The sequence below is a fragment of the Pan troglodytes genome, chromosome 10 (assembly GCF_028858775.2).
Source record: "Pan troglodytes isolate AG18354 chromosome 10, NHGRI_mPanTro3-v2.0_pri, whole genome shotgun sequence".
In the NCBI taxonomy this organism is placed as follows: Eukaryota; Metazoa; Chordata; class Mammalia; order Primates; family Hominidae; genus Pan; species Pan troglodytes.
The window spans coordinates 68498812-68510365 of record NC_072408.2 but is presented as its reverse complement, the minus strand read 5'-3'; the positions used below and the strand labels follow the sequence as shown (position 1 = coordinate 68510365).

The window sequence follows — 11554 nt, the reverse complement described above, 5'->3', positions numbered from 1 at the left end:
TGAAATTTTCTGGAAGCCTATGGGAAAGGAGGAATGAAAAGCTTCATGATGTCTTTGAATACAGGTGCCTAAGTTACTATCGTAACTGGTCCAGTAAGGAGAAGGGGCATCTGAATTCAACTTGGGGGCTGGGCAAGGTAACCAGTGAGGTGGGGAGATAAATAGAACTTGGTAGCTAAGACCCTTCAGGTTGGCTTGATGATGCATTGTGATCATGGCTTCTACTTCAGATGTGTTGCTGGAATAGATATCCTTATACTTGTAATTCCCCTATACACAAATGCCAGCAAGAATAGTCCCATTGAGGACATGCTAAATGTAGAGAGGTAGTAGTATGACATGGAAAACACTCCCCAACTTGTCTCCCTGTCTCCTGCTTATGTGGTACATGGCCACTGACTACAGTATTAACCTTTACTTGAGCCCTGTGCTTCTGGAAAATAGTGACAGTTAAGAAATCCCTCCTTCTTGTTACATTTCAGGAAATGGCTTATTGCAAAGAACCACTAGAACTGTGAGTAACACCTTCATTTACCTATGATAAAGCCAGACTCAGACCCTCCAAATCCCATTCTTTGCCTCAAAATAATTAGTTGAACTATTTGTACCCATAGACTAATCTTGGACAAAATGCCCTTTAACTTGACCCAATTTTATGCTTCTCCCTTCCCCGTAAGCCACTGGACTTTGATCCACCCTCAGCCTGAGCCAGCACTGGACTGTGGAATAGTCCCTCCTTAACTACCCCTCCTGAAAATTGACTAGCCACCAGGAAAGACATTCCCTGCTCAGCTGTCCCATTAACGTCACCTGCTCCTCTCCTCCACGTTAGTTTTTTTCTAGCCTGTTTATTCCTCCCTGTAAGAGAAAAAGAGAAAAGCCTATTTCTATCTGATCTTTGAGATGCTTGCAGATCTTACCTTTGAAGCATTCTCCTTATTGCAATAGTCTCCCTGACCCTATTGCAATAGTTCCTCTCTCCCTGTTTGTATTCACCCATTCGGGCTGCTATATGTATAGCAAAATACCATAAGCTGATAGCTTATAGACAATATAAATTTACTTCCCACAGTTCTGAAGCCCGGGAAGTCAAAGATCAAAGTGCTGGCAGGTCTGGTGTCTGGTGGGGCACCTTCTCACTGTCCTCACATGGTAGAAGAAGCAAGGGAAACTCTTGGGCCTCTTTAGAGGTACTAATCCCACTCAAGAGGCCTTTACCTTCTTGACCTAGTCATTTTTCAAAGGCTCGACTCATCATCATTCGTATGTTAGGATTTCAACGTACAAATTTGTGGGGTTGGGAGGGATACAAGCATTCAGAGCATAGCACTATTTTAATAATCATTTCAAATAGAGTCATTCTATACCTAGTCTGGATTTTTGTTTGTTTTACTTGACCTCATTCACTTGGGTAGGAAAAAAATCTCATGGACTCTCATTGATAGCCCCAGGGGTAAGGTTGGGGCAAAAAGAGCAGAGGCACTCATTTACTGTGAGGTAAGAAATCTGTTTCAGATCACCTTGTGTGCAATTCAGGATAAAATTAATAAAGATGAATAGTAAAAATCCAATACTAAGAGATATAACTCAGGAGTCAAAAGAAGAAATCAGAAAGATTAGAGCATAATTCAGAATGTAATGAAAACAAACTACGCATAGAAACTTGTGGTATTCGGCCAAGACAGCATGTAGGAGAAAATGCAAGTATTACCTTTCTTGCTTGTATTAGGATAAAAAGCTGAAAATTAACAAGCTAAGTATCTAACTGAAAGAGAAAGAAAGAAATAATAAAGATAACAGCAGAAATTAAGAAAACAACCATACCGTAGAAAAAACAAAGCTCAAAGTTGAGATTCAAAAAGAGTATGGCTGAAAAAAGAGTTTTGACTATTGATTGAATGTATTTAAAATTTAAATGGTCCTTTAAATCCTTCAAACTTAATCCTTTAAACTTCAAAAAAAGTTTATATTTGGCTAACGCAGTGACTCACACCTGTAGTCCCAGCACTTTGGGAGGCAAAGGTGGGTGGATCACCTGAGGTCAGGTGGTCAAGACCAGCCTGGCCAACATGGAGAAACCCCGTCTCTACTAAAAATACAAAAAATTAGCCAGGCGTGGTGGTGGGCGCCTGTAATCCAATCCCAGCTACTCGGGAGGCTAAGGCAGGAGAATCGGTACAGCCTGGAAGGCGGAGGTTGCAGTGAGCCGAGATCACGCCATTGCACTCCAGCCTGGGCAACAAGGGCAAAACTCCGTCTCAGAAAAAAAGTTTAATACATAATTTAATAAATTTAAATAGATAAACAAGGTCTCACTCTTGTCTTCCAGGCTGCAGTGCAGTGACACAATCACAGTTCATTGCAGTCTTGACCTCCTGGGCTCAAGCTATCCTCCCACCTCAGCCTCCCGAGTAGCTGGGATGGCAGGCTTATTCCACCAGCTAATTTTTGTATTTTTAGTAGAGATGGGGTTTTGCAGTGTTACCCAGGCTTATCTCAAACTCCTGGGCTCAACCGATCTGCCCATTTCGACCTCCCAAAGTGCTGGGATTACATGCATGAGCCACCACACCCGATTTGACTCAATAGTCAAAACTCTTTTTTGGAAATGGAGTTTCGCGTTTGGCGCCCGGGCTGGAGTGCAGTGGCGTGATCTCGGCTCACTGCAACCTCCGTCTCCCGGGTCCAAGTGATTCTTATGCCTCAGCCTCCTGAGTAGCTGGGATTACAGGCACCTGTCACCACGCCTGGCTAATTTTTGTATTTTTCATAGAGACAGGGTTTTACCATGTTGACCAGGCTAGTCTTGAACTCCTGACCTTAGGTGCTCCGCCTGCCCCCGGCCTCCCTAAGTGCTGGGATTACAGGCGTGAGCAACTGCGCCCAGCTGTCAAAACTCTTAATTAGCCCGGTTTGGTAGTGCATGCCTGAAGTTCCAGCTACTCAGTTGGGAGGATCGCTTAAGCCTGGGAGGTACAGGCTGCGGTGGGCCATGATCATGACACCACACACCAGCCTGGTGACAGACTTGTCAACAGACCCTGTCTCAAACAAAATAAAAACAACAGGCAGTAATAAAACCTTCTAGCCACCAAGCCTAGAGAGTTTTATTAATGAGAATAGTGAGTTGTGAGTTTTGCTAAATATGCCATTTCTTTGAATTCCAGTTTTATACAGAAAGTATAAAGCTCTTGCCAAAATTTTACAGTAACAGTACCAAAATTAAAAATAACTAAATCTCTCTCTTTTTTTTTTGGATTAAGGTGATTTGTTATTTCTTTTTTTTTTTATTATACTTTAAGTTTTAGGGTACATGTGCACAATGTGCAGGTTAGTTACATACGTATACATGTGCCATGCTAGTGTGCTGCACCCGTTAACTCGTCATTTAGCATTAGGTATATCTCCTAATGCTATCCCTCTCCCCTCCCCCCACCCCACAACAGTCCCCAGAGTGTGATGTTCCCCTTCCTATGTCCATATGTTCTCATTGTTGAATTCCCATCTATGAGTGAGAACATGCAGTGTTTGGTTTTTTGTCCTTGTGATAGTTTGCTGAGAATGATGATTTCCAATTTCATCCATGTCCCTACAAAGGACATGAACCCATCATTGTTTATGGCTGCATAGTATTCCATGGTGTATATGCGCCACATTTTCTTAATCCAGTCTATCATTGTTGGACATTTGGGTTGGTTCCAAGTCTTTGCTATTGTGAATAGTGCCGCAATAAACATACGTGTGCATGTGTCTTTATAGCAGCATGATTTGTAGTCCTTTGGGTGTATACCCAGTAATGGGATGGCTGGGTCAAATGGTATTTCTAGTTCTAGATCCCTGAGGAATCACCACACTGACTTCCACAATGGTTAAACTAGTTTACAGTCCCACCAACAGTGTAAAAGTATTCCTATTTCTCAACATCCTCTCCAGCACCTGTTGTTTCCTGACTTCTTAATGATTGCCATTCTAACTGGTGTGAGATGATATCCCATTGTGGTTTTGATTTGCATTTTTCTGATGGCCAGTGATGATGAGCATTTTTTCAGTGTCTTTTGGCTGCATAAATGTCTTCTTTTGAGAAGTGTCTGTTCATATCCTTTGCCCACTTTTTGATGGGGTTGTTTGTTTTTTTCTTGTAAATTTGTTGGAGTTCACTGTAGATTCTGGATATTAGCCCTTTCTCAGATGAGTAGGTTGCGAAAATTTTCTCCCATTCTGTAGGTTGCCTGTTCACTCTGATGGTAGTTTCTTTTGCTGTGCAGAAGCTCTTTAGTTTAATTAGATCCCATTTGTCAATTTTGGCTTTTGTTGCCATTGCTTTTGGTGTTTCAGACATGAAGTCCTTGCCCATGCCTATGTCCTGAATGGTAATGTCTGGGTTTTCTTCTAGGGTTTTTATGGTTTTAGGTCTAATGTTTAAGTCTTTAATCCATCTTGAATTAATTTTTGTATAAGGTGTAAGGAAGGGATCCAGTTTCAGCTTTCTACATATGGCTAGCCAGTTTTCCCAGCACCATTTATTAAATAGGGAATCCTTTCCCCATTGCTTGTTTTTCTCAGGTTTGTCAAAGATCAGATAGTTGTAGATATGCGGCGTTATTTCTGAGGCCTCTGTTCTGTTCCATTGATTTATATCTCTGTTTTGGTACCAGTACCATGCTGTTTTGGTTACTGTAGCCTTGTAGTATAGTTTGAAGTCAGGTAGCGTGATGCCTCCAGCTTTGTTCTTTTGGCTTAGGATTGACTTGGAGATGTGGGCTCCTTTTTGGTTCCATATGAACTTTAAAGTAGTTTTTTTCCAATTCTGTGAAGAAAGTCATTGGTAGCTTGATGGGGATGGCATTGAATCTATAAATTACCTTGGGCAGTATGGCCATTTTCACGATATTGATTATTCCTACCCATGAGCATGGAATGTTCTTCCATTTGTTTGTATCCTCTTTTATTTCCTTGAGCAGTGGTTTGTAGTTCTCCTTGAAGAGGTCCTTCACGTCCCTTGTAAGTTGGATTCCTAAGTATTTTATTCTCTTTGAAGCAATTGTGAATGGGAGTTCACTCATGATTTGGCTTTCTGTTTGTCTGTTATCGGTGTATAAGAATGCTTGTGATTTTTGTACATTGATTTTGTATCCTGAGACTTTGCTGAAGTTGCTTATCAGCTTAAGGAGATTTTGGGCTGAGACAATGGGGTTTTCTAGATATACAGTCATGTCCTCTGCAAACAGGGACAATTTGACTTCCTCTTTTCCTAATTGAATACCCTTTATTTCCTTCTCCTGCCTAATTGCCCTGGCCAGAACTTCCAACACTATGTTGAATAGGAGTGGTGAGAGAGAGCATCCCTGTCTTGTGCCAGTTTTCAAAGGGAATGCTTCCAGTTTTTGCCCATTCAGTAAACATGGAAAAATAGCAAATTAGAGACAGTGGGTATTAACAATTGCATATATCACAATAAATGTATGTTTAATCTCAGGAATGCATGGCAGTTCTATCTTTAGAAAATGTATTTTTTGTATTTTTATCAATTTAGAGATGCCCTTTTAAAAAAACATATTACAAATTGGAATATTCAAAGGGCAGCTGTTTTATTTTCTTCCTTGCTGAAACATAAAATAATGACGTGTTTTAAAATTTATAGAATCTTTGATTTGATCAAATATGGTAATGTAATTTGCCATTCTAACAGATCAAAATCAGAATCAATATGATCATCTATCTTGATTTGCGAGAAGCATTTGATAAAATTCAAAATCCATTTATGAAAAAACTCTTGGCAGAGGAGAAACAGCAAAGAATTTTTAAAATATAAAGGGTATGTACAAAACTGTAGTGACCATCTTACTAAAAGATCAAACTTGTTCCCTTTCAGCTTGGGAATAAGACAGAGCTTCCTATTAAGACCACCACATCTACTCATCTTTAAGCTGGTGATTCTCACCAACACATCTAAGCATGAAAGAAATAAAAATTATAAGACAAAAAGGAAAGAAAACTCTCATTACTTAAAGATGATATAATTACATAGAAAATCAAGAAGATTCCATGGATAGGCTTCCCAAAAAACAATATGTAACATACCAGCAACAAATGGTAAGAAAAACAGTTTTTTTTTTTTAAAGTACATTTTCAGTGACATTAAATAATAAGGATTCAGGAATACAACGAAAATAACAAAAATGTAAGATATCTAGGGATGCGTATAACAAAAAAATTATAAAGCTTCATTTAAAACATTATTAAACAAAATAACTAGAAAGTAATACCATCTTTGTGGAACAGAGTCAGTATTGTAAATGTGTCAGTTTTCTTCAACTGGTCTATAGACAACACAATTTAACTAAGATTCCAATTGGGATTTCTGTGGAACTTGATGAGTTAGGGCCAAAAGTAATCAAGGTATTCATGAGGAAGGATAACAGAATGGCAAAACTTGCTTTAATAATTTATGCAGGGATAGACAAATACTGTACACCCGTCTCTCAATAGGGAGATCAAAACCAAATTCACACAGACATGAAAAGTTGATTTATGACAGATGTTGTTGCAGTCCCTGGGGAAAGAATGGAAATGGTGCTAGAACAATTTGTTTATATATGTATTTCTATATATGTATATGCCATTACATTAAAGTCAATGCCTGTGGAGTTTGGGAGGAGTGATCAAAATGTTCTGGAATTAGATGTGATGTTTGCACAACTCTGTGAATGTACTAAGAACCACTGAATTGTATATTTTTAAAGCATGGTATGTGAATAATATCTCAATAAAGCTGTTATAAAAAATATTTTAAAAATCCCAGCACTTTGGGAGGCTGAGGCGGGCGGATCATGAGGTCAGGAGTTCAAGACCAGCCTGACCAACATGTTGACACCCCATCTCTACTAAAAGTACAAAAATTAGCCAGACGTGGTGGCACGTGCCTGTAATCTAAGCTACTCAGGTGGCTGAGGCAGGAAAATCGCTTGATCCCTGGAGGCGGAGGCTGCCGTGAGCCGAGATCATGCCCCTGGCACTCCATCCAGCCTGGGCAACAGAGCGAGACTCCATCTCAAAAAAAAAAAAAAGTAAAAAATCAATGACGGCCAGGCGCAGTGGCTCACACCTGTAATCCCAACACTTTGGGAAGCTGAGGTGGCGGATCACCTGAGGTCGGGAGTTCGAGACCAGCCTGACCAACATGGAGAAACCCCGTCTCTACTAAAAGTACAAAATTAGCCGGGTGTGGTGGTGCATGCCTGTAATCCCAGCTACTGGCGAGGCTGAAGCAGGAGAATCACTTGAACCCGGGAGGTGGCGGTTGTGGTGAGCCAAGAACGCGCCATTGCACTCCAGCCTGGGCAACAAGAGCGAAATTCCATCTCAAAAAAAAAAAAAAAAATCAATGCCAGACAGACTGAAAACTTAAAATGCAAAGGGCAAGTATTGAAGACCAAACAGATAGCAATATTTCACCACAAGAGGGCAGTTTGACCCTGAACTTTGGTGTGTGTTTGTTTTGAGATGGAGTCTTGCTCTGTTGCCCAGGCTGGAGTGCAGTGGCGCGATCTTGGCTCACTGCAACCCTCCACCTCCCGGGTTCAAGTGATTATCCTGCCTCAGCCTCCCGAGTAGCTGGGACTACAGGCACGTGCCACCATGACCGACTAATTTTTTGTGTTTTCAGTAGAGACGGGGTTTCACCGTGTTAGCCAGGATGGCCTTGATCTCCTGACCTTGTGATCTGCCCACCTCAGCTTCCCAAAGTGCTGGGATTACAGGCGTGAACTTTGATTTTATACAGGAAGTGGTTGGAGGAAATGGTTGGAAAGGATGTTTCGTGACTCAAAAGACTATTGGGGATTAACTAGCTTGATAGCAGTGGCCACAAGTTAAGATTACCCTGGAATCCAGTCAAAGCTGGTGTTATGATTCTAGTTTGAACTAGTATCTTCCTGGAGCCAGTAACATGAATATGTTGACCAAATGTTTATTTCATCTGAAAACAAAAGATTATGGACACAACTTCGTGGTATGTGTCCATTTAGGCCCACCGTAAAGAAGTGAAGCACTGGCATCAACCACAAAGAAAGTTATGTGAGCACTTTCTCTGGATGATAAATTATCTTCTATGTGCATGTGCATGTGTTGTGTATGTTGACAGGCCACACATCAGAAACTGCCACTTCATAGCTGAAGGATAGTCCTATATGGAAACGCAATATGAAAGTGTGATTAATAATATAGGCTTTTGTGCCTCCTGGCCCCGGCATTGCCACTGAATTGTGTGACCTTGGGCAAGTTACCTATGTTTCAGTGCAACTGTAAAATGAGGATAATATTAGTAATTACCTCATGGTATTTTTTTTCTTCTTTTTTTTTATTATACTAAGTTCTAGGGTACATGTGCACAATGTGCAGGTTTGTTACATATGTATACATATGCCATGTTGGTGTTCTGCACCCATTAACTCGTCATTTACTTTAGGTATATCTCCTAATGCTATCCCTCCCCCATCCCCCCACCCCACGACAGGCCCCAGTGTGTGATGTTTCCCTTCCTGTGTCCAAGTGTTTTCCTTGTTCAATTCCCACCTATGAGTGAGAACATGCAGTGTTTGGTTTTCTGTCCTTGCAATAATTTGCTCAGAATGTTGGTTTCCAGCTTCATCCATGTCCCTACAAAGGACATGAACTCATCCTTTTTTATGGCTGCATAGTATTCCATGGTGTATATGTGCCACATTTTCTTAATCCAGTCTATCACTGATGGACATTTGGGTTGTTTCCAAGTCTTTGCTATTGTGAATAGTGCCGCAATAAACATACGTGTGCATGTGTCTTTATAGCAGCATGATTTATAATCCTTTGGGTATATACCCAGTAATGGAATGGCTGGGTCAAATGGTATTTCTAGTTCTAGATCCCTGAGGAATCACCACACTGACTTCCACAATGGTTGAACTAGTTTACAGTCCCACCAACAGTGTAAAAGTGTTCCTGTTTCTCCACATCCTCTCCAGCACCTGTTGTTTCCTGACTTTTTAATGATTGCCATTCTAACGGGTGTGAGATAAACTTCTCCGAGCTAAAAGAGGAAGTTCGAACCCATCAGAAAGAAGCTAAAAACCTTGAAAAAAGATTAGACGAATGGCTAACTAGAATAACCAGTGTAGAGAAGTCCTTAAATGATCTGATGGAGCTGAAAATGATGGCACGAAAACTACGTGACAAATGCACAAGCTTCAGTAGCCGATTTGATCAAGTGGAAGAAAGGGTATCAGTGATTGAAGATCAAATGAATGAAATGAAGCGAGAAGAGAAGTTTAGAGAAAAAAGAGTAAAAAGAAATGAATAAAGCCTCCAACAAATATGGGACTATGTGAAAAGACCAAATCTATGTCTGATTAGTGTACCTGAAAGTGATGGGAGGAATGGAACCAAGTTGGAAAACACTCTGCAGGATATTATCCAAGAGAACTTCCCCAACCTAGCAAGGCAGGCCAACATTCAAATTCAGGAAATACAGAGAATGCCACAAAGATACTCCTCAAGAAGAGCAACTCCAAGACACATAATTGTGAGATTCACCAAAGTTGAAATGAAGGAAAAAATGTTAAGGGCAGCCAGAGAGAAAGGTCGGGTTACCCACAAAGGGAAGCCCATCAAACTAACAGCGGATCTCTCGGCAGAAACTCTACAAGCCAGAAGAGAGTGGGGGCCGATATTCAACATTCTTAAAGAAAAGAATTTTCAACCCAGAATTTTACATCCAGCCAAACTAAGCTTCATAAGTGAAGGAAAAATAAAATCCTTTACAGACAAGCAAATCTGAGAGACTTTGTCACCACCAGGCCTGCCCTACAAGAGCTCCTGAAGGAAGCACTAAACATAGAAAGGAACAACCAGTACCAGCCACTGCAAAAACATGCCAAAATGTAAAGACCATCAATGCTAGAAAGAAACTGCATTAACTAACGAGCAAAGTAACCAGCTAACATCATAATGACAGGATCAAATTCACACATAACAATATTAACCTTAAATGTAAATGGGCTAAGTGCTCCAATTAAAAGACACAGACTGGCAAATTGGATAGAGTCAAGACCCATCAGCGTGCTGTATTCAGGAGACCCATCTCATGTGCAGAGACACACATAGGCTCAAAATAAAGGGAGGGAGGAAGATCTAAGCAAATGGAAAACAAAAAAAGGTAGGGGTTGCAATCCTAGTCTCTGATAAAACAGAATATAAACCAACAAAGATGAAAAGAGAAAGGCCATTATATAATGGTAAATGGATCAATTCAACAAGAAGAGCTAACTATCCTAAATATATATGCACCCAATACAGGAGCACCCAGATTCATAAAGCAAGTCCTTAGAGACTTACAAAGAGACTTAGACTCCCACACAATAATAATAGGAGACTTTAACACCCCACTGTCAACATTAGACAGATCAAGGAGACAGAAGGTTAACAAGGATATCCAGGACTTCAGCTCTGCACCAAGAAGTCCTAATAGACATCTACAGAACTCTCCACCACAAATCAACAGAATATACATTCTTCTCAGCACCACATTGCACTTATTCCAAAATTGAGCACATAGTTGGAAGTAAAGCACCCCTCAGCAAATGTAAAAGAACAGAAATAACAAACTGTCTCTCAGACCACAGTGCAATCAAATTAGAACTCAGGATTAAGAAACTCACTCAAAACCACTCAACTACATGGAAACTGAACAACCTGCTCCTGAATGACTACTGGGTACATAACGAAATGAAGGCAGAAATAAAGGTGTTTTTTGAAACCAATGAGAACAAAGACACAACGTACCAGAATCTCTGGGACACATTTAAAGCAGTGTGTAGAGGGAAATTTATAGCACTAAATGCCCACAAGAGAAAGCAGGATCTAAAATTGACACCCTAACATCACAATTAAAAGAACTAGAGAAGCAAGAGCAAACACATTTAAAAGCTAGCAGAAGGCAAGAAATAACTAAGATCAGAGCAGAACTGAAGGAAATAGAAACACAAAAAACCCTTCAAAAAATCAATGAATCCAGGAGCTGGTTTTTTGAAAAGATAAACAAAATTGATAGACCACTAGCAAGTCTAATAAAGAAGAAAAGAGAGAAGAATCAAACAGATGCAATAAAAAATGATAAAGGGGATATCACCACCGATCCCACAGAAATACAAACTACCATCAGAGAATACTATAAATACCTCTGCGCAAATAAACTAGAAAATCTAGAAGAAATGGATAAATTCCTGCACACATACACCCTCCCAAGACTAAATCAGGAAGAAGTTGAATCCCTGAATAGACCAATAACAGGCTCTGAAATTGAGGCAATAATTAATAGCCTACCAATCAAAAAAAGACCTCATGGTATTTTTATGGAATGTAAATCAGTTTATAGATGAGCAGGAGTCCAGTATCATCCTTTAAGACATATCTGGTTTTTATAGGGTCAGACCAGTGAATTAAGTAGGCACTTGATGGGGATCACAGTGCCTGCAACTTTTGGGTCTTTAGGGATGACTTTAACGTCTACCATAGTCCC

General features: G+C 40.2%; 1 long non-coding RNA gene across 1 annotated transcript in view; it reads left to right on the top strand.

The window, feature by feature from the left end:
- Window positions 1-5872: 5872 nt before the first annotated feature.
- Window positions 5873-11554, top strand: part of LOC134807580 (uncharacterized) — a 28975-nt gene continuing 23293 nt past the window's right edge. The window contains exon 1 of the long non-coding RNA XR_010148344.1: window positions 5873-6093. This is a non-coding gene — a long non-coding RNA (uncharacterized LOC134807580). The remainder of the gene's footprint in view (window positions 6094-11554) is intronic.